Here is a 26,444-nt window from a genome sequence, read left to right as displayed (position 1 = left end):
TGTCAGAATGAGGCTGTGGTCATCTGGAAGGTTTGTTCAGACACAGACTGGCTCTGGGGCCAGAAATCCAATAGCTTGGGTGCAGAGAACTAGCTCTCTCAGCCTCTCACTCTCTCTCTCACTCTTTCTCTCTCTCTCTCTCTCTATATATATATATATACATACACACATATGTATATAGACATATACATACATTATCACATATATGTGCATTGACATACAAATGCATATATATTAATATAAATATTGAGTGTTCTATCCATGTGGTCCTTCCTAATGCTGGCTTCATAATAACTAGACTTTTTCCATAGCAGCTGGCAGAAGACACATTTTCTGATGGTCTCCGAAGTCACACAGCATCCTGCCTGCTGCCCTAGTGGTGAAAGCAGTCACAAAGACCCACCCAGACTCCAGGGAAGGGATAGGAACTCTATCTAAGGGCAAAAAAATCAAAGATGTGCCAGAGGTATTTCTGAACCTCTACAAGAAGAAAAACAAAACTACTAAAAAAGAATTGCAGAGGTTAGAGAGATGGTTCGAAAGGCTAGTGTGCATGCTTTGCATGCCACAGGACTGGGTTGGTTTCCTTGTACCACATGGTCCCTGAGCATCACAGGGAGTGATTGCAAGCAACAAGCAAGGGGGTAGCCCTCAAGTACAACTGGGCGTGACCCAAAAGCAAAATTTCTCTTAATTGGGTCAAAAAAAAAGGTTAAAAAAAAAAAGGTTAAGGCATGAGACTGGAGAGGTAGTACAATAGATAGGATACGTGCCTTGCACAAGGTCAGGTTTGACCTAGGCATCCCATATGGTCTCTTGAGCACTACCAGGAGTGATTCCTAAGCACAGAACCAGGAGTAAACCCTGAGCACCATCAGTTGTGGCCGAAAAAATAAAAAAGTTTAAGGCCTTAGACCTAGTTCAAATTTCCAACACCACATATGAGCACTGCCAGGGGTCACTCCTGAGTATGGAGTCAGGAGTAGCTCCTGAGCACTGCCAAGAGTGATAAAAGAAGAAAAGAAGAAGAAGAAGAAGAAGAAGAAGAAGAAGAAGAAGAAGAAGAAGAAGAAGAAGAAGAAGAAGAAGAAGAAGAAGAAGAATTGCAAGGCTGAGCTGAGGGCTCATTAGAGACAGGCAGTCATGAATTAAAGAGACAGACTCTTGTCTTATCCCACTCATCTATAGCTGCATAGCTACATCTCCATGAGGGAGGACAACTTGGTTTAACATGAATTTTGGAGATCGCTAGCATTTCTAGGACAATGTAAGTGCTCTGAAGCAGGGACCTGGCTTGTCTGATTGATGGCGAGGTCACAGGCATTAGAGCTGGGGCTGGTACCAAGAGTCCCTACTGTGTATCTGCCTTGGGATTGACTGGGCTCTTTTTCATAGCTTTCATCCGAGCTATTCCTTCTCTTTATGCTGCTTCTCCTGACACCAACCTCACCATATGACTTTGGATAGATCACTAACAGCTCGGACTTCAGTCTCTGAACCTATAAAGTGAAGATTAGATGATCTTTAAAGTCTCTTTGAGGTATAAAAATCATTTCTTTCTATCTCATCCCATTCATTTGATGCCTTCCAACAATAATGCCAAAATACATCAGCTGAAAATACATCAGCTCAGATGAAGGCACTAACACAGGTGCCCTCAGGTTTTACCTTACAACTGATCCACTTAAGACGCAGCCTCTGGAAACACATTGAATCTAAAAGCAAAGCCTCCTACACTCAATAAATCCTTGTTGTATTTCAGCAGGAGACCACAAAGAGAGAAGTATTGATGCTGGTGTTGTAAAGTCCCTAAAAAAAAAAGACAGATCTAGTCCATTCTTTTTGCCCTCTCGGGTGTCCATATCCTTTCTTAACTATCACCCAGCCCAGTTGGATAAATATATCTCTCTTTATCTTTCCACATATGTCAATCCCTTCCTTTCCTGAATCATTTTATTGCTCTTCTCCGAGCCTTCCCCCACTCTGTCTCTGCCTTTTCATTATTTAACACCTGAGCCTCCACAGAGGAGAAAATTAGGAGTAGGATGAAAGCAAGAGAGGGTCAGGACCAATAGAGACAAATGACACTGGGGCAGCAATTCTCACTGGGCGGCCACTGCATCTAGGAAGCTACTGACAACTGACAGGATGGAGATCTCAGGTTCTGAAGCAAAGTCCTGACCCGAAATGACCTGGGTTCAAGTCTCATCACTATTATTATGTTTGTATCTGTGACCTTGGACAAGGTATTTCTTAACCAGTCTACACCTCTGTTTCCTCATAAAACAAGTATGACCCTATCCCTGATTTCAGGGGTTTGGTGAGGATTACATGAAACGATATGAAGTGCCTCTTAGTAGGCACTACATAAATGAAACCTATTACTTATCATCATCCATGGAACCCAAATTCCAATACTAAAGACTTACTTGGGCTGGAAATATTGTACAGAGGTTAAGATGTTTGCCGTATATCCTACAGACCCCGGTTCAACTCTCACACCACATGTGGGCCCCCCAAGTACTGCTGGGGGGGGCACTCCTGAGTACAGAGCCAGGAAGAGCCCCTCATCGCTACTGGGTATAGCTTAATTCCCTGTCCCCACCCTCACTCAAAAAATATACTTATTCCTTGGGATTCAAGCAGGATATCTTGGCTTGCTAACAGTCCTATTCTCTATCTCTTCCTAGACCAAGATGTCTGGCTATCTTCCTGCTTTATTCTGTGAAGAGTACAGTGTCCATCTTGGGCTCCTGCAATGATTTCCCTGGTTCAATCATCTTCCCAATGTCCAGTCCTTCTACCATCAATTCCTGCTTGTGAATAAAATCCTGCTCCTCAAATCCAGACCCACAATGAATTCTGTCAGGAATGAAGCAGAATTCATTTTGTTCTCTCTCAACCAATTACTATTAGTAGGTTGGCCAGTTAGCTTCTTCAGAGACGTCTCCTTGGCACTGATCTGAAATAGTGCCTCTTCCACCTGCTCTCAACTTGCTCACTGCCTGCCTCTGAGTCCTCCTGCCATCCGCCATGAGCAGATATGCCCAAAACCTCAACTAAACAACTACCCTTTTCATATCTTTTCTACTCAAACAAGATCATTCGATCTCTCAGGGATATTCTCCAGAGGACATGTTCCCTGGCTCCTGTGCTTTAAAACTCTGCCTGTTCTTGGGGCCAGAACGATAGTACAGCAGGTAGGTTGCTTGCCTTTCATGCAGCCAACCCAGGTTCCATCCATCCCTGGCACCTGATATGGTCCCACCTAGCAAAAAGCCAGGACTAGGCAAAAATTAAGAGTAAGCCTTAAATATCACCAGGTGTGACCCCCACTAAAAAAAAAAAATAAAAATCCCTGCCTGTCCTGGGTCAGACAATCCAAGGTTACTTGGATTCCATCTAGGACCATGTCGCCAGGTTCTCCTGCCCACTACCAGGCTTTGTGTACGTTGCAGAGGGTTCTTCGCTCCTCCAGTGCCTGGAATTTTTTTTTAATTTTTATTAGTGAAACACCTTGAGGTACAGTTGTAGACTTACAAATTTTTGTGCTTGGGTTTCAATTATACAATGATCGAGTACCCACCCCTCCATCAGTGCTCATTTTCCACCACCATGAATCCCAGTACCCCTCCCACTCCCACCCCCATTCCCCCCCATCCCACGCTGCCTCTGTGGTAGGGCATTCCCTTTTGTTCTCTCTCTCCTCTTGGGTGCTGTGGTTTGCAAAAGAGGCATTAAGTGGCAATCATGTTCGGTCTGTAGTCTACTTTCAGCATGCATCTCCCATCCTGGGAGGATCCTCCCAACACCCTTTATTTGGTGCACCCTTCTCTATCTGAGCTGCCTTTTCCTCTAGCATGTGTGGCTGGCCTCCAAGCCATGAAGTGAACCTCCTGGTACTTATCTCGGCTCCAGTGCCTGGAATCTTGATCCAAGTCTCCTCAAACCTCTGCCAGGGCCAGGGAGAAAAAAGAATATGATGGAGGCTGCCTGGGGCAGAGGGGCAAGAAGAGAGGAGTGGAGAATTAAGTTGGACAATAAGATGGGGCCAGATCAAGGAAGGCCCTAAAAGAGACATGGCAGTCTACACTGAAACAGGCCAAGGAGACGGATGCTCGCAGGAGAAGGTCCTATTCCAGGATATGTAGATTGAAATGAGAATTTGGAGGTGAGAGAACCCGTCAGTGAGAGAAGCACAGTTCACAAAATTCTATTTATTTTCTTTTTTTGAGGGAGTCTCCAAGCAGTGTTCTGGGAACACAGAACTGTAGCAGTGACTGTCTTGGCCAGTTGGACCAATGACTCAATATAGGGACCTGAGGATGAAATGCTGCTTGGGCGCTGCAGTGCTGGGGATACTGAAGCCACTCCAGTGGTGCTAGGGCCTCCCAAGGCTGTACTTGGTGATGATTAGGGCACGATGTGGTGGCAGGACTCAAATACAGGTTGAGTGCATACTAGACATGAACCCTGATTGTTACATTCTCTTCCAAGCTCTTGACTCTTTTGGAAGACAACATAAAGGTTACTGTTTTTGCTCAGGAATAGATAATATATTGAACAATTTGAATAACATTTCAGAAAGCTGACAGATTTTTATCACCACACATAGAATGCCTGCGTATCCTTCAATTCCAAGTTTAAAAATCTCTGCAAATTTTACAACTAATCTGTACCTGGAAGAGTCAGTCCAACAGTAATTGAGGATTTTTTTTAATTGAATCACCATGTGACCAATACAGTTACAGAGATTTCATGATTGAGTTTCAGTCATACTATGTTACAACACCCATCCCCCTGCCAGCCTGCCTCTATGGCTGTCACCTCTCTCTCTCTCTCTCTCTCTCTCTCTCTCTCTCTCTCTCTCTGCAATACAGATACTGAAAAGCCATCATGTTCGGTCAGCATACATCTCCAATCCTGAAAAATCCCTTCCAATCATTACTGTCATAATGGTCACTTTTCTGTCTCAACTGCCCTCTCACCTAGCCCTTGAGGCAGGCTGTTAACTGTGGATCCTTTTTCCTGACCCTTGTTTCTCTACACTGACAGTAATGTTTAAACAAACACAACAACAAAGCAGGGAGTGGAGCAGTATGCTACCAATAGAAAAGAAAATCAAGAACAAATTTCAAGGCACTTAAGGGGCAGGGCATGGCCCAAGATTTAGATTCTTGGATTTGGTGGATATATAATCAGGAAGTATGACCATTTTCTTTTTTTTAATTTTTTGTTATTGAATCACCATGAGATACAGTTACAACGCTTTTATGTTTGAGTTTCAGTCATACAATGATCAAATACCCATCCCTCCACTAGTGCACATTTTCTACCACTAATGTGGCATTATGGTTTGCAATACAGATACTGAGAGGTTATCATGTTTGGTCCTTTATCTACTTTCAGCACACATCTCCCATCTTGAACGATCCCTCCAACTATCATTGACTTAGTGATCCCTTCTCTATTCTAGCTGCCTTTTCCCCCAGCTCAGGAGGCAAGCTACCAACCATGGAGCAATATTCCTGACCCTGTCTTTACTGTCTTTGGGTGTCAGTCTCATATTATGTATTTTATATTCCACAAATGAGCGCAGTCTTTCTTTGTTTGTCCCTTTCTTTCTGACTCATTTCACTTACCATGAAACTCTTCATGACCATCCACTTATAAGCAAATTTTATGACTGCATCTTTCCTAACAGCTACATAGCATAGCATTGTGCAGATGTACCAAAGTTTCTTTAACCAGTCATCTGTTCTCGGGCACTTGGGTTGTTTCCATATTCTGGCTATTGTGAACAGTGCTTCGGTGAACATACGGGTGCAGATGAATATGACCATTTGTCATCCAGGTGATCAGGAGCCTGGGAACATTTCCAAAAGAGAAAGGGTGAAAGTTTTATATTGATTTGTTCATTTCCATTGCTGGCAAAGAAGGGTGTGAAGTTTGTTTTTTTCTTTCAACAAATTTCTTGTGTTCTATTTTCTTTGGGGAGAACACACCTGGCAGGACTCAGGGATTACACTCAAGACTCAGATCCTGGCTCTGTGCTCAGGGATCACGCCTGGTGGGGCTCTAGGAACAATATGTGGTTCTGGGGATTGAACCAAGGTTGACAATGTGCAGGCAAACACCCTAGCTACTGCCCTGGTCCCAAGTTTGAAATTTCTAATCCTGGTGACTAGGTATATGTGGAAGTATCAGAGGAAGAAAGGGTGCCAATTTTGTTTTTGATTTTTTGTTTGTTTGGTTGGTTTTGGGGGGCTGTTTCGGTTTTGGTTTTTGACCCAGGAGTGGTCAGGAATCACTCCTAGCAGGTATGGGGGAACCGTAAGGGTTATGAAAGGCAAGTCACTCCAGCCTTGAGGGTGCCAGTTTGCATTCATTTGTTCTTTTCCAGTGCTAGTGAAGAGGGGTGTGTTTGTTCTTTCAAGGAGTTCTTTAATAAAGTGTCTTCGAGGTGCTTGGCCCCAGGCACATTAACAAGAAAAGGCAGAGCCCTGTTCTCATGGAGCTTACTTAGCAATGAAGAAACAAGAAGGCAAAGTTGCTGGAGGGCAGAGGACGTTTGCACAAATGAGGGGAGCATGATTTAGGGTCAGTCTGCATAGGCAACTCAGCAAAGAGGTGCTTGAGTTGAAATGTGTCTCAAGTTCAAACTAAAGAAATGAAGCCCGGTGGACAGGAAAGTCTGAACAGAAGCACTGCTCTTTTCCCTCTCCCCAGACCAAATTGGCCACATCTCCTCTTGTGTTCTTGGCTGGCTGTCCCCTTTGGAAGATGAACAGAAAGGAGTGTGATTACATATAAGAAAGATCATGTTGACAACTAATGGAAAGACAGGAGCAGGAAAAAGATTTGAGACAGTAGAGGAGAAAAGGCAGCATGGAAGCCGTGTTCATGAGCTTAAATCCCAAGTTGCTTCCCCTACTGAGAAGATAAAGATAAGTAATAAATGTGAACATTCAGACCAGCACAGTCAGACAGGCTTCAGCTAAATCTACATCTGGGGGATAGTAAAATCGCCTGTGGGCAACTCAAGGAGCCCAAGTCTTTGAATTGGGCTTTCATAGCAATGGAGCCAGATTTTCTTCTCTTGTCTGCACTTGGGTTGGCCTCTGTGATGTCAAAATAAATCAAGAAAAAAAGTTTTTCCTCAAGTAGAAAGCTTTCCAATGCTGATATCCTAGAAATCATGACTGCTGTGCTTTGGCAACTGTGTGACTTCCCAACAGGGAGTCCTGGGAATTGAGGTGATCTGGCGATTACAGATGAGGCAGGTCACAGAGCTCTAGAAAGTTCTAAAATAAAAAATGGATATACACTTACATAAGAGAGAATGGGTGTGGAGAAAATGTGAAAATATCATAGCCTAGGCTCCCCAAAAATGCTCCATAAAGTCAGAATTTTATCTCAAATCACAGAACTTTTATTAGCTGGCCGGCAACTACTCCCTCAGGCCGAGCCTGGATGATAGAGGTAGCCCTGCGTGTAAAAATCAATGTTTTTTTAAGGGACCAAACCATTTCTTGGAATTTTACTAGGTACACAAGCAAATTTACAGAAGCCAAAAACTGGTTAACTAAACAAGCTATTGGTTAACACAGAAACCAAAAAATAAAGTAGTCAAACAAGAACTAAAATGTAAGTAGTTAAAAAGTCAAGTACTTGAGTGGTTAATAAATAGTTAAATGGTTAAGTAATTAAATAAAGAGTTAAGTAGTTAAACAAAGAATAAAATAGTTAAGCGTCAATAAGATACTTATTAATCGATTGGCTGCAAAAAAAACTGGAAAAGAAAGTGGTTAACTACATTCTTTGACATGATTAGCTACAGTCATTATTTTTTTTCCTTATTCTCACCTGATGTCCCTACAGGTGAATGTTTTATGTCCTTTCTTTTTTTAAATAATTTTTAATTTTTACTTTCATGAGCTGGAGCAATAGCACAGCAGGTAAGGCGTTTGGCTTGCATGCAGCCGATCCGGGTTTGATTCCTCTGCCCCTCTCAGAGAGCACGCAAACTACAGAGAGTATCTTGCCCACACGGCAAAGCCTGGCAAGCTACCCATGACATATTGGATATGCCAAAAACAGTAACAACAAGTCTCACAATTTGTTGTGAGACATTACTGGTGCCCGCTTGAGCAAATAGATGAACAATGGGAGAACCGAGCTACAGGGCTACTTTCATAAAGTTATTCACAATAATTGATTACATTCAGTATTTCAACACCAATCCACCACCATCAAGCCTTCCCACCACCATTATTTAGAATATTCCCACCACCACTCAAGCCTTCCCCACAGGCAGATGCTAAATAATTTATTTTGTATTGCTTGTTATGAATAATTGACTAAAAATGATTCAAAAGCTACATCCATCCTTTAACATTCTTTATTGATTCATTTGAGTTTTGCATTTTGTCTTTCTGTCAAATGATTACATCCATTCAGGATGCTGAGGTCTGATCAGTCTTCCACAATAAATATGCAACATTTTTTAAAAATAGATAAGATTTATTGATTGAAAGTATAGAAGCAAAGTACAAGAAGGAATTTAGACTAATACCCAGATTTCTTACCCAGGGAACTTGATAGTGCATTTCACTCAAATAAGAAGTGACTGGGAATTCCAGGGGGAAAAAATGGTTGTAGAGGTCACTGGAAGAAAAGATAATATTTGCACTCCTATTTTCATTGAAGCACTATTTATAATAGCTAAGATAAGGAGAAAACCCAACAATGGAAGAGTAGGTAAAGATATAGTGTATAAATGAATGGGCATGGAAAATATCATGCTGAGTGAAATGAGTCAGAGGGTGAGAGAAAAACTGAAATATTGCACTCATTTCTGGGATATTTAAAAAAAACAAAGTACGGGACTAATATTCAAGGACAGTAGAAACAAGGGCCAGGAGGACTGGTCCATGGTTGGAAGTTTACCACATATAAGAGGGGAGGGGCTTTTAGGACAAAGAAGGGACCACTATGATAAAGATAATTTGAAATTATGACTCTGGACAAGAACTGAATGATGAAAGGAGGTAAAGGGATATACATGGTAACTTTTCAGTACCTGCATACAAATTATAAATCCCAAAAGTGAAGAGAGAGAGAGAGAGAAAGTGTCTGCCTAGAGGAAGGCTGTGAGAGTAGCTGCAGGAAACTAGAGATGTTGGTGGTGAGAGATGTACACTGGTAGGGATGAGTGTTAGAACATTGTATAACTGAAACCCAATTGTGAACAACTTTGTAACTGTATCTCACGGTGATTCAATTTTTTAAAAAAATTTTTAATGATTGATTATAATAAAAAAAATTTAAGTTTTTGGTAAACCATAAAAAATGACTAAAAAATAATAAAATAAAGACATGATTATAGTCCTAATGGAAGGCTACTAAGCTATAAAAAATATGAAATTTTGCCATTGTAATGTAATGGCAAATAAGAAATTGCAAATAAGAAACTGCTAAGAAAATGTAGTGGGGACTGGGAAACTGAAACTGACCCCTAGATTAAACAAGATAAGGGAGGAAGAAGCATTCCTTTCATGACCCCAATCAACCGAGTTAAGGGCCCACCAGATGTATGGGAGTGCATGGGAGTGAAAGCCTCACCAAATGGACAGGATATACTGACACTGACTGTTTTTCTTTTGGGCTCCTGAAGGCCATATCATGTGGGAAAGAAGCACTGGTTGTTTTCATTTTCCTCTGTATCCCCTGTATCACTGATAAGAATTTATGTAGATTGTAACCCACAGTCCACTTTTAGAGGATAAAAGGAGAGATCCTCTCAGCAAACAGGGCTCCAAGTCTCTTTCACTTTCAACTTGGGGTTCTCAGCGCTGAGCCTCTAATAAACTCACTATCTTATCCTGAGCTGTCTCTCTGTCTCTGTTCATTGGAGGCTCATGCCAGCACAACAATAACAGCATGGATGTTGTTAGAGAAGTAATTTTAAGAAAATAAGTCACAAAGAAATAAGTCACGAAGTCTACTATTCAATGACCAAATCTTAGGTGGCACTGCAATGCACTGCACTCCCATTGTTCATCGATTTGCTTGAGCAAGCACCAGTAACGTCTCACAACAAATTGTGAGACTTTTTGTTACTGTTTTGGCATATCAAATATGTCACAGGTAGCTTGTCAGGCTTTGCCATTAGGGTGAGATACTCTTGGTAGCTTGACAGGCTCCCCGAGAGGGGCAGAGGAATCGAACTCGGGTTGGCCATGTTGGCTGCGTGCAAGGCAACCGCCCTACCAGCTGTGCTATTGCTCCAGCCCATCCTATGTGGCATTAAAAAAAAAAAAAAGGAAGACAGAACCTATCCAAAACAAACTCTTTGATTGGGACCACAGAACTAGATTGCCAGGACAGAGGAGATACAAAGGATGGGGGCTAAGGGGGTAGGTGGGCAGAATTCCAATAGAAGGTACTGAAAGGGTTTCATTTTGGTAGCGGGCATCTTTCAGCATTTCAGTTGTGAGAATAGTGAAACAAGTCATTTTGAAAAAGCATGGGGGTGGGGGGGGGGAACCTCTCCTGAAACATGCAATAATGAAAACCAATGTCATTTCAATGGTGGGGGGAGGGGGAGGGACTAGACAATGCATTTAGATACATTTTGGATATCTCATGTGTGCCTTGGGGATATAAGCAAAAATATGTTGAGTATACAAACCTATATTAATAAGAATAATCTAGAATAAACACAGATTTTAGAAAAATAGCACAAAAGGGATGTCAAAATTTGAGTATAGAAAAGACTGCCCCCAAAGAAAACAGACTAAGATAAAGACTAATGCAAGGAGGTTAAGAGGGTGACCCTCGGGAAGAACAAGTATTCAAGAAGAGAAGATTGAGAAGAAACAAGACAGCTAAATTAGTCAGAACGGAGTCAAAGAAATTAAGGGAAAAATTCAAGAATAAGTGATCCAAAAGGTCAAGTGCCCCATAAAGGTCAAACAGAATGTTAACTGAATGTGTCTATTATATTTAACAACTGAGAAATCAGAACTAGCCTTTTCAACATAGGGGCAAAAAGCAGATTACTGAGGAGCAAAGGAAGGTGACAAAACTAGAAATCCCTTTTATAATAATTGATGCTGATTGGCAGGAAAGAACAGAAACAGGAAAAGTAGTCTGTAGAAGAGATGCTGGGTAGCCCAGCACATGTTCTTCTGTCTTCATTGTTTTCTAATGGAAAAGACACAATAGTATATTTATTCTACAATGAAAAAGTCAATGAAAAAGAAAGGAGTAAAAAATTTGAAAAGGGCTAGAGATGTAGCTTAGCAGTAGAGCACTTGCCTTGCATGTGTGAGGTCCTAGATTCAATTCCTGGCATTGTTCATGCACACAAATTTCCGAACACACTCACACATGAGAAATTTGATGGCATGAGTTCATCGCAGAGACTGGTAAGGTAGCACTTTAGTTCACAGACAGGTCTGGGATAGAAGAGACTCAGGACCAACACATAACAAAAAGCAAAGACTGGTGTTGATGCAAACAAATGTGTATGTAAGAGCAATCTCTGTCTCTTTCCTGGAAAATATGAAATAAGATTATCCCTAGAGCATGAGGAAATGCAAATGAAAATGACATCTTGGAAGAGTGCAAAAGGGATTAATGCAACGTCAGAGAAGTTTAGGGGGTTGAGAGCTGAAGTCACACCAGCTGTGCATTAGGATCACTCTTGGTGATGCTCAGAGGACTATGTGTGGTACCAACAAACAGGAGCAGGCTACATGCAAGGCAAGCACCTTACCTCCTGCCCTATTTCTCCAGCTCCATTCTTAACAGATTGCCAGATTGTTCACCCATTTAACACTGTAAGACCTAAACTGACCTCTATATCAGTTCCAGGATAGTTTGTGTAAATCCTCTAGCATGGCTCAGAAGCCAGGTTTTGGAGAGGATCACTAACAATTTGTGAAAAGAGTAGTGGGTTTGCAGGTGAGTTGTAGTACATAAACGTGGAGATCAGTGAATTAAAAACATCACTCAGAGAGCCATGAAGATCACAGACCCTGATGTGGTCTGGGTGGTGCTGGTGATCCCAAAACTGTAGGGCCTCACATCACCTCCTCCTCAGAACATAATAAAGAACCATCCAACTTGATTGACCAAGATTGGAGAGGAGTCACAGAGAGAGTTATAGAGCAAGTTAGAGAGAGGGTTGGAGAGAGATGGGAGAGATGGGAGAAATGAGAGATTGAACAAACAGCAACTAGTCAGCAATCAAAAATATTTTTCCAGACTTTCCAACCACATGTAGCCCACAAGGGCAAAACAGCCATTCAGGTGTGTTTCTCCTCTCCTTAGACCAGGAACTTAATTATCATCTTTAATTCTAGTTCCTAATATTTACCATTTTGTATGAACACAGCAATAGATGCTTTTAGGCTTATAGGGTGACTCCTGGGTACATCTCACCACAGACTCAGACTACAGTGCTCAGGCAGGATCAAACATTCCTAACCCCAGTAGGATCCAAATCTAGTTGTTACTTTTGGATCATGACAGAATTTGTTCAAGACCAAGCTCTTAATTTATAGTTAAGCATTACGGCACTTTGACCAGGCCCATTTTGATGCCAGGGTAGCTCATAGCTCACCGATTGCCCTGGATCCATCCAGTCCCTCATTGGTACTCTGCTTTGGGGGATCTAGGAAGTAAGGGAAACTGAGGCTTAAGTAGAGAGAGCAGATGTCCAGGAAATAATATTATCTGGCGTCAATCAACTCCCAAGCTACAAGCTTGTCTTTTTAACTGTCTTCCTGTATCAAAAAGTAATTGCTGGGACTGGAGTGATAGCACAGCGGGTCGGGCATTTGCCTTGAACGCAGTGGACCCAGGTTCAATCCCCAGCATTCCACATGGCCCCTGACCACATGGTCCCCTGAGCACCACCAGGAGTAATTCCTGAGTGCAGAGTCAGGAGTATCCCCTGTGCATTGCCAGGTGTGACCCAAAAAGAAAAAAAAAAGCAATTGCTCTAAAATTGCTAACCATGCAAAGGACATTAAAGAAAAAGACAATATTTACAAGTCAGAGTCTTGTAAATAAGACTTGTAGATAAGGAGACAAAGGTAATTGATATGTTGGGTGGCAATCAACAAACACAAACTCCCAGTGGCCAGGAAGGAAGGGCAAACCAATGTTATCCTACAAGGATGGCCATCAAGAGAGTAAGCAGTAATTCCACAGCAATGAAAGTGCTAAATGGCAGCCATGTGTGAGTAATAGGGGATACGACTTAAATGTTCTGAATTTGTTTTGTTTGGGTACTGCACCTAGCGGTGATCAGAAGCTTCTCCTGGCTCTGTGCTTGCCAAGGATCAAACCAAGGGCTCCTGTACATAGAGCACGTGCTCCAGACCACTGAACACTCTCTCTGGCTCCTACCTGTTTCTGATTGTAATTATTCTTCATATGGAAATAAGGAAATTGGGGCACAGGTCAAGTATAATTATGAACTGCAGATATAACTTTTAAAAAATAAAAGGACCGTGCTCGCTTCGGCAGCACATATACTAAAATTGGAACGATACAGAGAAGATTAGCATGGCCCCTGCGCAAGGATGACACGCAAATTCGTGAAGCGTTCCATATTTTTGGAAGGGGGGCGTTCTGATCCGTCCTTCACGCCCTACCGAGGTCACCAGTTGCCCCCCGCGAGCGGCTCTCCAGCATGGCCACGGCCCCAGAAGCACAAGGACTTAATGCAGAACCCAGCAGCTTGGAGCAGAAAAGTGAACGGACTATGCATTGATCCAGGCCATCAAGTCTGCCGGAGGGGAAAGGGTGTTGCCCCATTCGCCCTCTCCTCTCTGGAAAGAAAGATGGCGGCCACATGGGAGCCTTGTGGACAGCAGGTATGAGCCGGGAGTGTGGGGGCGACTAAAACCTCATGGGAAGAGGGGCGTTTCGCTCCGCCCTTCACGCCCTACCGAGGCCACCGGTTGCCCCCCGCGAGCGGCTCTCCAGCACGGCCAGGACTCCAGAACACAGAAACCAATTTCTTAACTATCTGACTTTCAGTAGAAATACTTCCAGGGTCAATAGGTAAAAGAGCAGAAATCCAAAACCAACATTTAATTCTTGAACCCAGCCGTAGAAAGCAAATCACTTCACAATGCTTTTTCAGCATATCTGATTTGGGGGGGGGGGGGGTAAACTCTAAATAATAGTGGTGAATCTTTTATTGAAACAATGAATCTAATCAAAGCAGATAGAGTGTTAACTAGAATTCATCTGCCTCACAGGGACGGGGAGGGGTGGGGGGTGGGGTTTTATTGGGGTTCTTCATGGTAAAAAATAAGTATTGGTAAAGGGAAATGTGTTTGATATTTACATGACTGAGACATAAACCTGAGAGCTTTGTAACCTTTCCCACAATGATTCAATAAATAAATTTAAAAAAAAATAAAATAAAATAAAATAAAAAAATAAAAAAAAAATAAAAGGACCTCTTTGTCCCCAAAGCTGTGCTGGTCTTCTTCCCCACCCAGGTCAGTTTATCTGCCACTATTCGAACCCAGGACTTGGCTTTCTCCATGCAAGCGCCCCAGGCGTTCTCTCAGACCCTGGGATAAAAGCAGCCCTGAGCCTCTGCCTCTTTGTCCCCAAAGTGGTGCTGGTCTTCTTCCCAACCCAGGTCAGTTTATCCGCCACTGTTCGAACCCGGGACTTGGCTTTCTCCATGCAAGCACCCCAGGTGTCCTCTTGGACTCTGGGACAAAAGCAGCCCTGAGCTTCTGCCCCTTCCTCTTCGTCCTCAACGCTGTGCCCATCTTCTTCCCCCCCACCAGCCTTTACCCCCCAAACACACACCAGGTTGCTGTGGGGGCGTGGCCTCTTCAGAAGTGGGCGTGGATTCTGTAGGAGTGGACGTGGCCTAATTTTCTTTTTTTTTTTTTCTTTTTGGGTCACACCCGGCAATGCTCAGGGGTTACTCCTGGCTCATGCACTCAGGAATTACTCCTGGCGGTGCTCGGGGGACCATGTGGGATGCTGGGAATCGAACCTGGGTCGGCCATGTTGGCTGCGTGCAAGGCGAACGCCCTACCCGCTGTGCTATCGCTCCAGCCCCACGTGGCCTAATTTTCGGGGGACAATGCTCACTCGGCCGCAGGTAGTTTACTCACACCAAGAAATCTAGTCCCCATACCTACACACAAACATAAAGAAACAACGCAAATCCCCACCAGATGGGGAGGATAATGAAAAGAGTCCAGAAGCCTCTGTAGGTGCTACTCACCTAAGGGAACTCTCAGACAAAGAATTCAGATATGAAGTTATGAAGATGTTCAATGAACTCAATGAAACAGTCAGACAGTTATCCAGTAAATTGAAGGAGGACATGAAAGAAACAATGGATTAGACAATTGAGAAAATCCGGGAAGAAATGAGAGCAGAAATTGGAAAGCTACACACAGAAATGCCTCGAATTAAAGATTCCGTAGATGAAATAAAAACCTCAGTCTGTGCCCTCAACAGTAGAATGACCACAGCTGAGGACAAAATCAGTGAGCTGGAAGATCAGCTGCACCAAGCCAACAGGCAACAACAAAGAATGGCAAGGGATCTCAAAATAGCTCTAGAGCGAATTAGAGTCCTAGGAGATGTTTCCAAGAGGAACAACATTAGAAGCTCAGGGAAACAATCCCAATGAAAAAGCCACGGTTAAACAAATCATTGCTGAAAAATTCCCGGAGCTTGACAATGCAGCCATTCAGGTTCAAGGAGCCCAAAGGGTGCCAGCTAAAAGAGACCCTAACAAAAACACTCCAAGACATATCATAGTTAGAATGATCAATGCTGCTGATAGAGACACAATACTGCAAGCAGCAAGGTCAAAGAAGGAAATCACATACAAAGGAGCACCTCTTAGATTTACAGCAGACCTATCAGAGGAAACCCTCCAAGCCTGAAGGCAATGGCGGAATATAGTGAAAAAAACTCACTGAAATGAATGCTTTGCCAAGAATACTCTATCTGGCTAAACTCTCACTCAAACTCGAAGGAACAGTACAATATTTTCTAGATAAATAGCAGCTTAGGAATTTCATAGATTCAAAACCAAACCTAAAAGAAGGGCTAAAGGGGCTACTATAAGACAAGACAAACCCTGCAAGCACAACAGACACTTACACAAAGATGACACAAAACCCCATAACAATAATCTCTCTCAACGTCAACGGTCCAAATTCACCAATTAAGAGGCACAGAGTGGTAAAATGGATTCAGAGACAGAACCCAACATTCTGCTGCCTACAAGAAACTCATCTCAACAGTCAGAGCAAACACAGACTCAAAGTTAAAGGATGTGACCTAAACCTGAATGCTTTGTAACTTTTCCCACAGCGATTCAATAAATAAATAAATAAATTTTAAAAATAAATAAATAAAGGATGGAAAACAATCCTGCAAGCAAACAGCTCCCCCAAAAAAGCTGGGGTGGCCATACTAGTATCTGACAACATAAAATTCAGGTTGAAAAAGATTAGAAGGGACAGTGAAGGCCATTTTCTATTTATCAAGGGATACGTACAACAGGAAGAAATCACACACTTAAATGTATATACACCTAATGAGAGAACAGCTAAATATTTAAAACAACTGCTAACAGATTTTAAAGAGGACATTGCTAGCAACACAATAGTAGCTGGAGACTTCAACATTGCCTTATCACCTCTGGATAGATCAACAAGAACAAAACTCAGCAAGGAAACATTGGCTTTGAATGAAGAAATAGAAGAGAAAGGTCTTATAGAACTAACAGGGCTTTACACCCCAAAAAAGAAAGAATACACATTCTTCTCCAGTGCGCATGAAACATTTTCCAAAATAGACCATGTGCTAGGCCATAAAACATACCTTAATAGAATCAGGAAGATAGAAATAGTTCAACAATCTTTTCAGACCATGATGCACTGAGAATAGAAGTGAATCACACACAGACACAGAGAACCAAATCAAACACCTGGAAATTAAACAACTCAATGCTGAACAATGAGTGGGTCAGGAAGGAAGTCAAGGACGAAATCAAAAGATATCTGGAAACCAATGACAATGAAGAGATGAGCTACCAAAACTTATGCAGCGAGAGCCGTAGTAAGGGGAAAATTTATAGCTCTACAAGCATTTCTTAGGATGGAAGAAAGGACCCACATAAACAACTTGACTTCACAGCTCAAGATATTAGAAAAGGATCAACAGAAGGAGCCCAAATCAGGCAGAAGGAAAGAGATCATAAAACTTAGAGCAGAAATCAACAACATGGAAACCAAAGAAACAGTCCAAAAGATCAATGAAACCAATAGCTGGTTCTTCGAGAAAATAAATAAGATAGATAAACCACTAGCAACACTCACAAAGAAACAGAGAAAGAGAACCCTGATAAACCGAATCAGAAATGAGAATGGTAATATCACAACAGAAACCAAAGAAATTCAAAAGATCATTAGAGACTACTTTGAAAGTCTGTATGCCACGAAACAAGAGAACCTAGAAAAATAGATAAATTCCTGGATTCCTATGATCTCCCAAAGCTGAGGCAAGAAGATCTAGAGTACCTGAATAGACCTATTAACATCAAGGAAATTGAAACTGTAATCAAAAGTCTTCCCAAAAACAAAAGCCCAGGTCCAGATGGATACACTAGCGAATTTTTCCAAACATTTAAAGAGGACCTATTGCCAGTTCTTCTCAAGCTTTTCCCAGGAAATTGAAGAAACAGAAACTCTCCCAAACAGTTTCTATGAAGCGCATATCTCCCTAATACCAAAAGGAAAAAAAGACACCACAAGAAAAGAAAACTACAGGCCAATATCCGTGATGAACATAGATGCGAAGATTCTCAACAAAATACTAGCATATAGAATTCAACAACTCATCAAAAAGACCATGACCAAGTGGGATTCATCCCGGAGATGCAAGGACGGTTTAACATTCGGATAACAATCAACAAAATCCATCATATAAACAAAAGAAAAGATAAAAATCATATGATCATATTAATAGATGCAGAGAAAGCATTTGACAAGAGCCAGCACCCGTGTATAATGACAACCCTTGTATAATGAAAAATGGGGATAGAAGGGACTTTTCCTCAATATAGTTAAAGCCATCTACCACAAGCCTACAGCAAGCATCATCCTCAATGGGGAAAAACTGAGAGCCTTTCCTCTAAGATCAGGGACGAGACAAGGATGCCCTCTCCCTCCACTGCTGTTCAATATAGTACTGGAAGTACTTGAATTAGCGATTAGGCAAGAAAAAGATATTAAGGGCATCTCGGTAGGAAAGGAAGAAATCAAGCTCTCACCATTGCAGATGATATGATACTATACTCAGAGAACCCTAAAACCTCTACCAAGAAACTCCTAGAAACAATTGACTTGTATAGTAAAATTGCAGGCTATAAAATCAATACCCAAAAGTCCATGGCTTTCCTATACGCAAATAGTGAGAGAGAAGAAAGTGACATGAAGAAAACAATCCCGTTCACAACTGTACCCCAGAAAATCAACTACCTAGGAATTAGCTTAACTAACAAAGTAAAGGACCTATACAAAGAAAACTACAAAATGCTACTTCAGGAAATAAAAGAGGACATGAGGAAATGGAAAAATATACCCTGTTCATGGATCGGGAGAATTAACTTTGTCAAAATGGCAATACTTCCCAAAGCACTGTACAAATTCAATGTGATCCCTATTACGATACCCATGACATTCTTCAAAGAAATGGAGCAAACACTCCTGAAATTCATATGGAACAATTAACCCCCATGAATAGCTAAAACAATTCTTGGGAAAAAGAAAATGGGAGGAATCAACCTCCCTAACTTCAAACTCTACTACAAAGCAGTAATAATTAAAACAGCATGGTACTGGAACAACGGCAGAGCAGCAGACCAATGGAACAGGGTTGAATACACTGACATCTCCCCTCAATCATATGATCATATAAACTTTGATAAAGGAGCAAGAAATATGAAGTGGAGCAAGGAAAGCCTCTTTAACAAATTGTGCTGGCAAAACTGGATGGCTACATGAAAAAAAGTAGGCTCAGATCTCTACCTAACACAACACCATGTACAAAAGTAAAATCAAAATGGATTAAAGACCTCAACATCAGACTGGAATCCATAAGGTACATTGAAGACAAAGTTGGCAAAACCCTCCATGATACTGAAGCTAATGGTATCTTCGAAGATGTCATGCCACTGGCCAAGCAAGTGAAAACAGAGATAGACAAATGGGGCTATCTTAAATTAAGAAGCTTCTGCACCTCCAAAGAAACAGTAACCAAAATACAAAGATAGTCTACAGAATGGGAAAGGATATTCGCCGAATACACATCCGACATGGGGTTGATATCAAGGATATACAAAGTACTGGTTGAACTCCACAAGAAAAAAACATACAGCCCCATCAAAAAATGGGGCGACGAAATGAACAGAAACTTCCTCAAAGAAGAAATCCAAATGGCTAAAAGGCACATGAGAAAATGCTCTACGTCATTAATCATCAGAGAGATGCAGATCAAAACAACAATGAGATATCATTTCACACCACAGAGACTGGCCACATCCAAAATAACAAAAGCAACAGGTGTTGATGTGGATGTGGCAAGAAAGGGACCCTCCTTCACTGCTTGTGGGGATGCCGACTGGTTCAGCCCTTTTGGAAAACAGTATGGACAAATTTCAAAAAACTAGAAATTGAGCTCCCATTTGACCCAGCAATACCACTCCTGGGAATATACCCCGGAGAGGCAAAAAAGTATATTCGAAGTGACATCTGCACGTCTATGTTCATTGCAGCACTTTTTATAATAGTTAGAATATGGGAAAAAACCTGAGTGCCCGAGAACAGATGACTGGTTAAAAAAACTTTGGTACATCTACACAATGGAGTACTATGTAGCTGTTAGAACAGATGAAGTCATGAAATTTACATACAACTGATACTACATGGAAAGTATCATGCTAAGCGAATTGACTCAGAAAGAGAGGGACAGACATAGAAAGATTGCATTCATCTGGAAAACATAAAGTAACAAAATAGAAGACTAACACCCAAGAATAGCCGAGATAAATACCAGGAGGTTTACTCCATGGCTTGGAGGCCAGTTGCACACTCTAGGGGTAAAGGCAGCTCAGATAGAGAAGGGAGCACCAAATAAAGGGTGTTGGGAAGATCTGCCCAGGATGGGAGATGCATGCTGAAAGTAGACTATAGACCAAACATGATTGCCACTCAATTCCCCTTTTGCAAACCACAGCACCCAAAAGGAGAGAGAGGAAAAAAGGGAGTGCCCTGCCACAGAGGCAAGGTGGGATGGGGGCATGGGGGGTGGAAGGGATACTGGGATTAGTGGTGGTGGAGAATGGGCACTGGTGGAGGAATGGGTACTCAAAAAATTGTGCTTGGATTTTCACTAGTGGTGAAAACCTCATGGTGTTTCACTAATAAAAATTAAAAAAAAAAAAGTAGAAGCAGAATCTCATCAATGGCCATGATCCAGAGACTCAGAAATAAAGCTCCCAGAAGAAAGCAACACAGAACGTTCAGATCCTGTCTAGGCTGTCTTCACGGGGGCAACTGGGTAGGGAGTGAGCAAGTTTCCCTCCCTGTCCCAAGAGAGCACCAGCAGCGGAAAACCTCCAGAACTCTGTAGCCACCATGCTCACAGCTGCTCTCCACAGGCTTGGATGAGCCTCACCCATAAGTGAATCTGCTGTATAATAATTCTAAATTTTAGAATTCCTGGAGAGCACACACGACCTCTTATACTCTACACCACTGATGTCCCAAGAGTAGCACATACAAGGACTTAATCCAGGATGAAATACAATCTTCACATACTTTCCTCTAAGAAAACATCATTAGACCTTTTTTTGCAGATTATTCATAATAAGAAACACAAAATTAATTGCTTCCATTCTGCTTTGGGGTCAAGTTTGGTATTTGGGGTAGAAATATTTGAAGTATGATGGTAGGAAGGTGCAATAGTGGTGGGATTGTGTTCTACAAAGCCTGGCAAGCTATTCATGATGTATTCAATATGCCAAACACATTAACAAGTCTCACAATGTTACTGGGCCCGCTTGAGCAAATCAATGAACAACGGGAGGACAGTGACAGTGACAGTGATTGAATGTAATGATTTATTGTGGACAATTTTATAAAAATAAAATTAAATTTAAAAAAAAGTAAAAGCATAGCTGGAGTTATACTACAGTGGGTGAGGCATCTGCCTTGCTTGCAGCAAAATGCCCAGATTCATTCTTCAGCTTCCCACATGGTCCCCCAAGCCTTCCAAGAAAAATGTCTGAGTTCAGAGTCAGGAATAAACACTGAGGGGCTGGAATGATAGCACAGCGGGTAGGACATTTGTCTTGCATGCCACCAACCCAGATTTGATTCCTAGCATCCCATATGGTTCCCTGAACACCGCCAGGAGTAATTCCTGAGTGCAAAGCCAAGAGTAACCCCTGTGCATCGCCAGGTGAGACCCAGAAAGGGACTCTCTTTCATTGTTGGTGGGAATGCCAACTGGTCCAGCCTTTCTAGAAAATAATATGGACATTCCTCCAAAAATTAGAAATTGAGCTTCCATATGACCCTGCAATACCACTTCCAAAATATATTCCGGAGATGCAAAAAAGCACAGTAGAAATGACCTCTGCACCTGTATGTTTACTGCAGCACTGTTCACAATAGCCAGAATCTGAAAACAACCCAAGTGCCCAAGAACAGACAACTGTTTAAAAAAAACTATGGTACATCTACACAATGGAATACTATTCAGGTGTTAGGAAAGATGAAGTCATGAAATTTGCTTATAAGTGGATGGACGTGGAGAATATCATGCTAAGTGAAATGAGACAGAAAGACAGGATAGACTTAAAATGACTAGACAGGATAGACTTAAAATGACTGCACTCATTTGTGGAATTTAAAATAATACAGTGAGACTGACACCCAAGGACAGTAGAGACAGGGCCAGGAAGATTGCTCCATGGCTGAAAACCTGCCTCATGAGCTGGGGGAGAAGGCAGTTGGGCTAGAGAAGGGATCACTAGGTCAATGATGATTGGAGGGATCTTTCAGGATGGGAGATGTGTGCTGAAAGTAGACTAAGGACCAAAAATGATGGCCTCTCAGTATCTGTATTGCAAATCATGATGCCCAAAATTAGAGAGAAAATAAGAAGGAAACTGTCTGCCATAGAAGCAGGGGGTGGGGTGGACTGGGGGTGGCAGGAGGGGTACAGGGGACATTGGTGGTAGAAAATGTACATTGGCAGAGGGATGGGCATTCCATCATTGTTATGACTGAAACTCAATCATGAAAACTTTGTAACTGTATCTCACAGTGATTCAATTTTTTAAAAAATGATCCTTGAGCTCACGGGGGTCACACCCACCAACTGGCCCCCTGGCACTGTGTAATCCCATCAACGGCTAAGACTCAGAGACTATAAAAACCAGCTCCCAGAAGAGAACAGTGCAGTCTTCTGCCCCCGCGCCTGACTGCCCTCGCCGGGGCCCCTTGGAGGGGAGCAGGTTGAGCTTTCCTCCCCGCCCCGACCAGGGCTCCGGCAGCCGAAGACCTCCAGGACCAGCCACCACCATGCTGAGACCACTCTCCGCACACATGAAGGTACTGGCAGAGGGACAAAGCCACGTGGGTTCCAGGGCCAAGATCTCCAAGCCTACTCGGATTGGGGCCAAGCATCCTCCACCCAGATCCTCCAAATTCCAGTAGGCGGGGGTCACACCCACCAACTGGCCCCCTCGCGCCATGTAATCCCACCAACGGCCAAGACTCAGAGACTATAAAAACCAGCTCCCGGAATCGCACGGCTGCAAGGGACATCTTATTATGACATCTTATTATCTCATTCCTACTTTGGACAAACTGGTAGGCTACCGAATGTAGCCTGCCCACACGGCAGAGTCTGGCAAACTCCCCGTGGCGTAACCAATATGCCAAATACCAGTAACAATGATGGGTCTCATTCTCCTAAAGAGCCTGAATATAATCTCAGGGCTAGGATTAAGGAGACGTTACTGGGGCCTGCTCGAGGCAATCGACAATCGTGATTCGTGATTCGTGATTCATGATTCGTGATCCTTGAGCTCAGAGCAAGAAGTAAACCCTGAGCACAGCCAGATTTGGCCTGCTCAAAACAAAACAACAAACAAACAAATGCTAACAGCAAAAGAAGATAGATTGGTTACTAACTTTATTCTATTTTTTAAAAAAAATTCAGAGGCAGGGAAACCAACTAAGAAAAGACCCTGCTTCCCAATGACAATCTGGGGAAGACAGATCACTGAAAAACAATCTCCTATTTCTGACAATAGTTGCAACCAAAACACAGTCCACCAATACAGATCAAAAACTAAAACTGAGACATAGTGGTTAAATTACTCAGTCCATAATGTCCTCCGAAGTGACCGAAGTCATGTGCCAAAGGATTGATCTTTACTATCCAGTCATGACTGAAGTCTACTTGGTGACTTCCCTCTCCTACCTCCTACCCTACACTCTGATCACTGAACCCAGAAGGAGGCAAGATCTAAAAGCCTTTGGTGTAGTACGTACCAGTGTCCCAGGGATGATTAGGAAGAAAGAAGAGTGAATCTGGAAGAGGAAACAACAAACACTCAGCAGAGTTAACAAAGATGGAGAAGAGCAGTGGTAGGACCCCAGGACGAGTCTTTAGCTCTGACACACTGGTTTAAAGACCCACAGCTCAGCAAGCACACCGAACCAAAGCAAAAACTCAACCCAGGGGACTAGTTCAGCCTGCTGACAGCTTTTGTTTGGACAATAGAACACATGCTTATTTATGCATTCCACTCAAATGGTCCATGTTTCCATATGCTTTCCAATTAGGAGAGATGACATAAAACTGTAAATATGCCTTTTCTTTAAAACTTACAAGATCTAAAAACAACAGATTCTTCTTAAGGTGCCTTTCAGTTATTGTGAAGTAACTGCAGCTCTTTATATAACTTGTTCAATTTTCCTCAGGCCTAATCATAGTCAAGAATGAGTTTTCACACCAAAGTTGTTAATCAGTTGTTCAGGAATGTTCTCTTATGATAAAAAGTATTTTTTAGGGCCAAAGAGACAGTACAGGGGCCCAAGCAATAGTACAGCAGGAAGGATGCTTGTCTTGCATGCAACCCATCCTGATTCAATCACCAGCATCCCATATGTTCCACCAAGCACCACAGGAATAATTCCTAAGCATCACCAGATGTGACCCCAAACTGAAATAAAACAAAGAGTACAGCAGATACTTCTCTTGCAAGCAGCCAACCTGGGTCCAATTTCCAAGCCCCACCAAGAGTGATCTCTGAGTAGAGAGCCAAGAGGAAGCTCTGAAAACTATTGGGTGTTGCACCAAAACAAATAAACAAAAATTATATTATATTTTTGCTTCTACATAGAAGACGGAAAACAAAAGATAGATTAAGAAGGCAGAATTTTTTCAGTTGGGGGGTGGGTCCCCTCAAGGAAGAGAAAACTATTCTTGTTTTTCATATGTACACAGGGCCTCTGAGCATAGGAGCATAAATTGAGAGACCATCTTTCTTTTATTCTGCCTACCTCATTCCGTTATGTCACCTGTCATGGAACAGTGTTGGGCATTGCAACTTGAAAATTTGGATTACAGATGTACAAACAGAAAACAGGAAAATCATCCAACTTCATTTCACTTACCCACAGTATTCTTTATATGTATTGCTGTTTCCTGACACTGGTGCTAAATCAAGTATCTCTCAGCCTAGATCTCCACTATAGGAGAACTTTGTTCCTTCACTTAGCCCAAGGCAGCTATATCTCAAAGGTTTTGAAGCTTCACCAGGTGAGAACAAGCTCAAAAAGGCAGAAAAATCATACCAGAGACAAGGGTCTGTGAGACAGAGATGTTGATTGAAGGCATAAATTGGTGAGTTTACTTGATTGAAGGAGGAAAAGGGCGAAGGTAAAATATAAGCTACAGACATCAGAGCTATAATATAGCAGCTAGGGTATTTGTCTTGCAGGCTGCCAACCTGGGTTAAATCCACAGCAACCCATGTGGTCCCCTGAGCACCTCCAGGAGTGATCCCTGAGTACAGAATGAGAAGTAATCTCTGAGCATCATCGGGTGTGGTCCCAAAACCAAAAATGTTTAAAAAAATATAGCTACACGGCTTGAGAGATAGTACCAAGGTTAAGGTACTTGTTTTGCAAAGAGCCAATCCTGATTAGAGTCCCTCCAATGCATGGGCTCCCAAGCATTGCCAAGAATAGTTGTTAACATCGCTGTGTATGACCCAAAAACAAATAAACAAGAAAGAGCTATGAGGCACAAAAAAAAAAAAAACTAAACTTGAGGGAGGCAGAAAAAGCAGGAATCGAATATTAAAAAATCGGTATGCAAGTACTGCAAAAGCTAAAAGGACAATAAGGCAACATACAGATTAGCAAGAGCAGATTTTATCCTTCCTCAGGCTGGCAGAACACACAAAGGAGATGCTGATCTGGAGCCCAGAAGCCAGAACTGCCAGAGAGGATTAGAACAGGAGGGAGGTCATCAATCCTGAACAGAGCCTACAGGGAAAGAGCACCGTCTGCAGAATCTAAAAGGACGGACGAGACTGAGGCGCCACCTGAGAACCATCAGAAGTTCCTGCCACCTGCCAAACTCAGTAGAATGCAGGCTTGATACAGAAATAACAGGAAAGTAATAGAGAATAAATGTGGAAGCAATCATAAATAACCAGGGGGAACTCAGATTCTAGAGGACTTAGAAGGAATGGAGAAATGGAATGATGAGAAATGGAATCAATAAACACAGACCCCGCACTGCAGTTGTTTGTGCTCTTACAGGGTTTGAAGCAAACTTTGCCCTGTTTGCATTTCTGAGACTTTCAGGAAACTCATTTCCCAAAAACTTACAATTAAATAGTTCCATTTCAAGTTACTTTTCCCCAGATGGGATAACTTTTCCCCTTGTTTCTCTCTCCTCCTTTACTGCTAAAATTTATCATCTGTTAACCTGCAGTTCCCTTTCTTCCAGAATATTAATGAATATAATAAATAATTGTACCATTTTCCCCAAACAACATGCCAAATTGCCTCCATGCGGAAGCTCTTTTTTTCCATAAGTTTTACTTCTGCAATCAAGAATTTAGCAGCAGGATGCTCTTCGTGTTATTACTTTGCAATTGCAAAACAGTAAAGCCTTTCATTTGAGAGATAGCCAGATTAAACTAATATCTAGGGGCCAGAGCAAGACTACAATGGGAAAGACACTTCCCTTGCACCAACAGACTGGGGTTCAATCCCAAGCAGCCATGGGGTCCCCACCTCCACATCAAACCCAGCAAGAGTGATCCCTGAGTGCAA

At 42.3% G+C, this 26,444-nt stretch overlaps 1 non-coding gene across 1 annotated transcript; it reads left to right on the top strand.

The window, feature by feature from the left end:
• Positions 1–13,526: 13,526 nt before the first annotated feature.
• LOC130042115 (U6 spliceosomal RNA) lies at positions 13,527–13,633 on the top strand. The gene has a single exon (XR_008795092.1). It is a non-coding gene; the product is annotated as a U6 spliceosomal RNA (small nuclear RNA).
• The last annotated feature ends 12,811 nt before the right edge of the window (positions 13,634–26,444 follow it).

Source organism: Sorex fumeus, unplaced genomic scaffold, assembly GCF_029834395.1.
Source record: "Sorex fumeus unplaced genomic scaffold, SorFum_2.1 ptg000098l, whole genome shotgun sequence".
Lineage (NCBI taxonomy): Eukaryota > Metazoa > Chordata > Mammalia > Eulipotyphla > Soricidae > Sorex > Sorex fumeus.
This window is presented reverse-complemented; position numbering and strand designations above follow the sequence as displayed.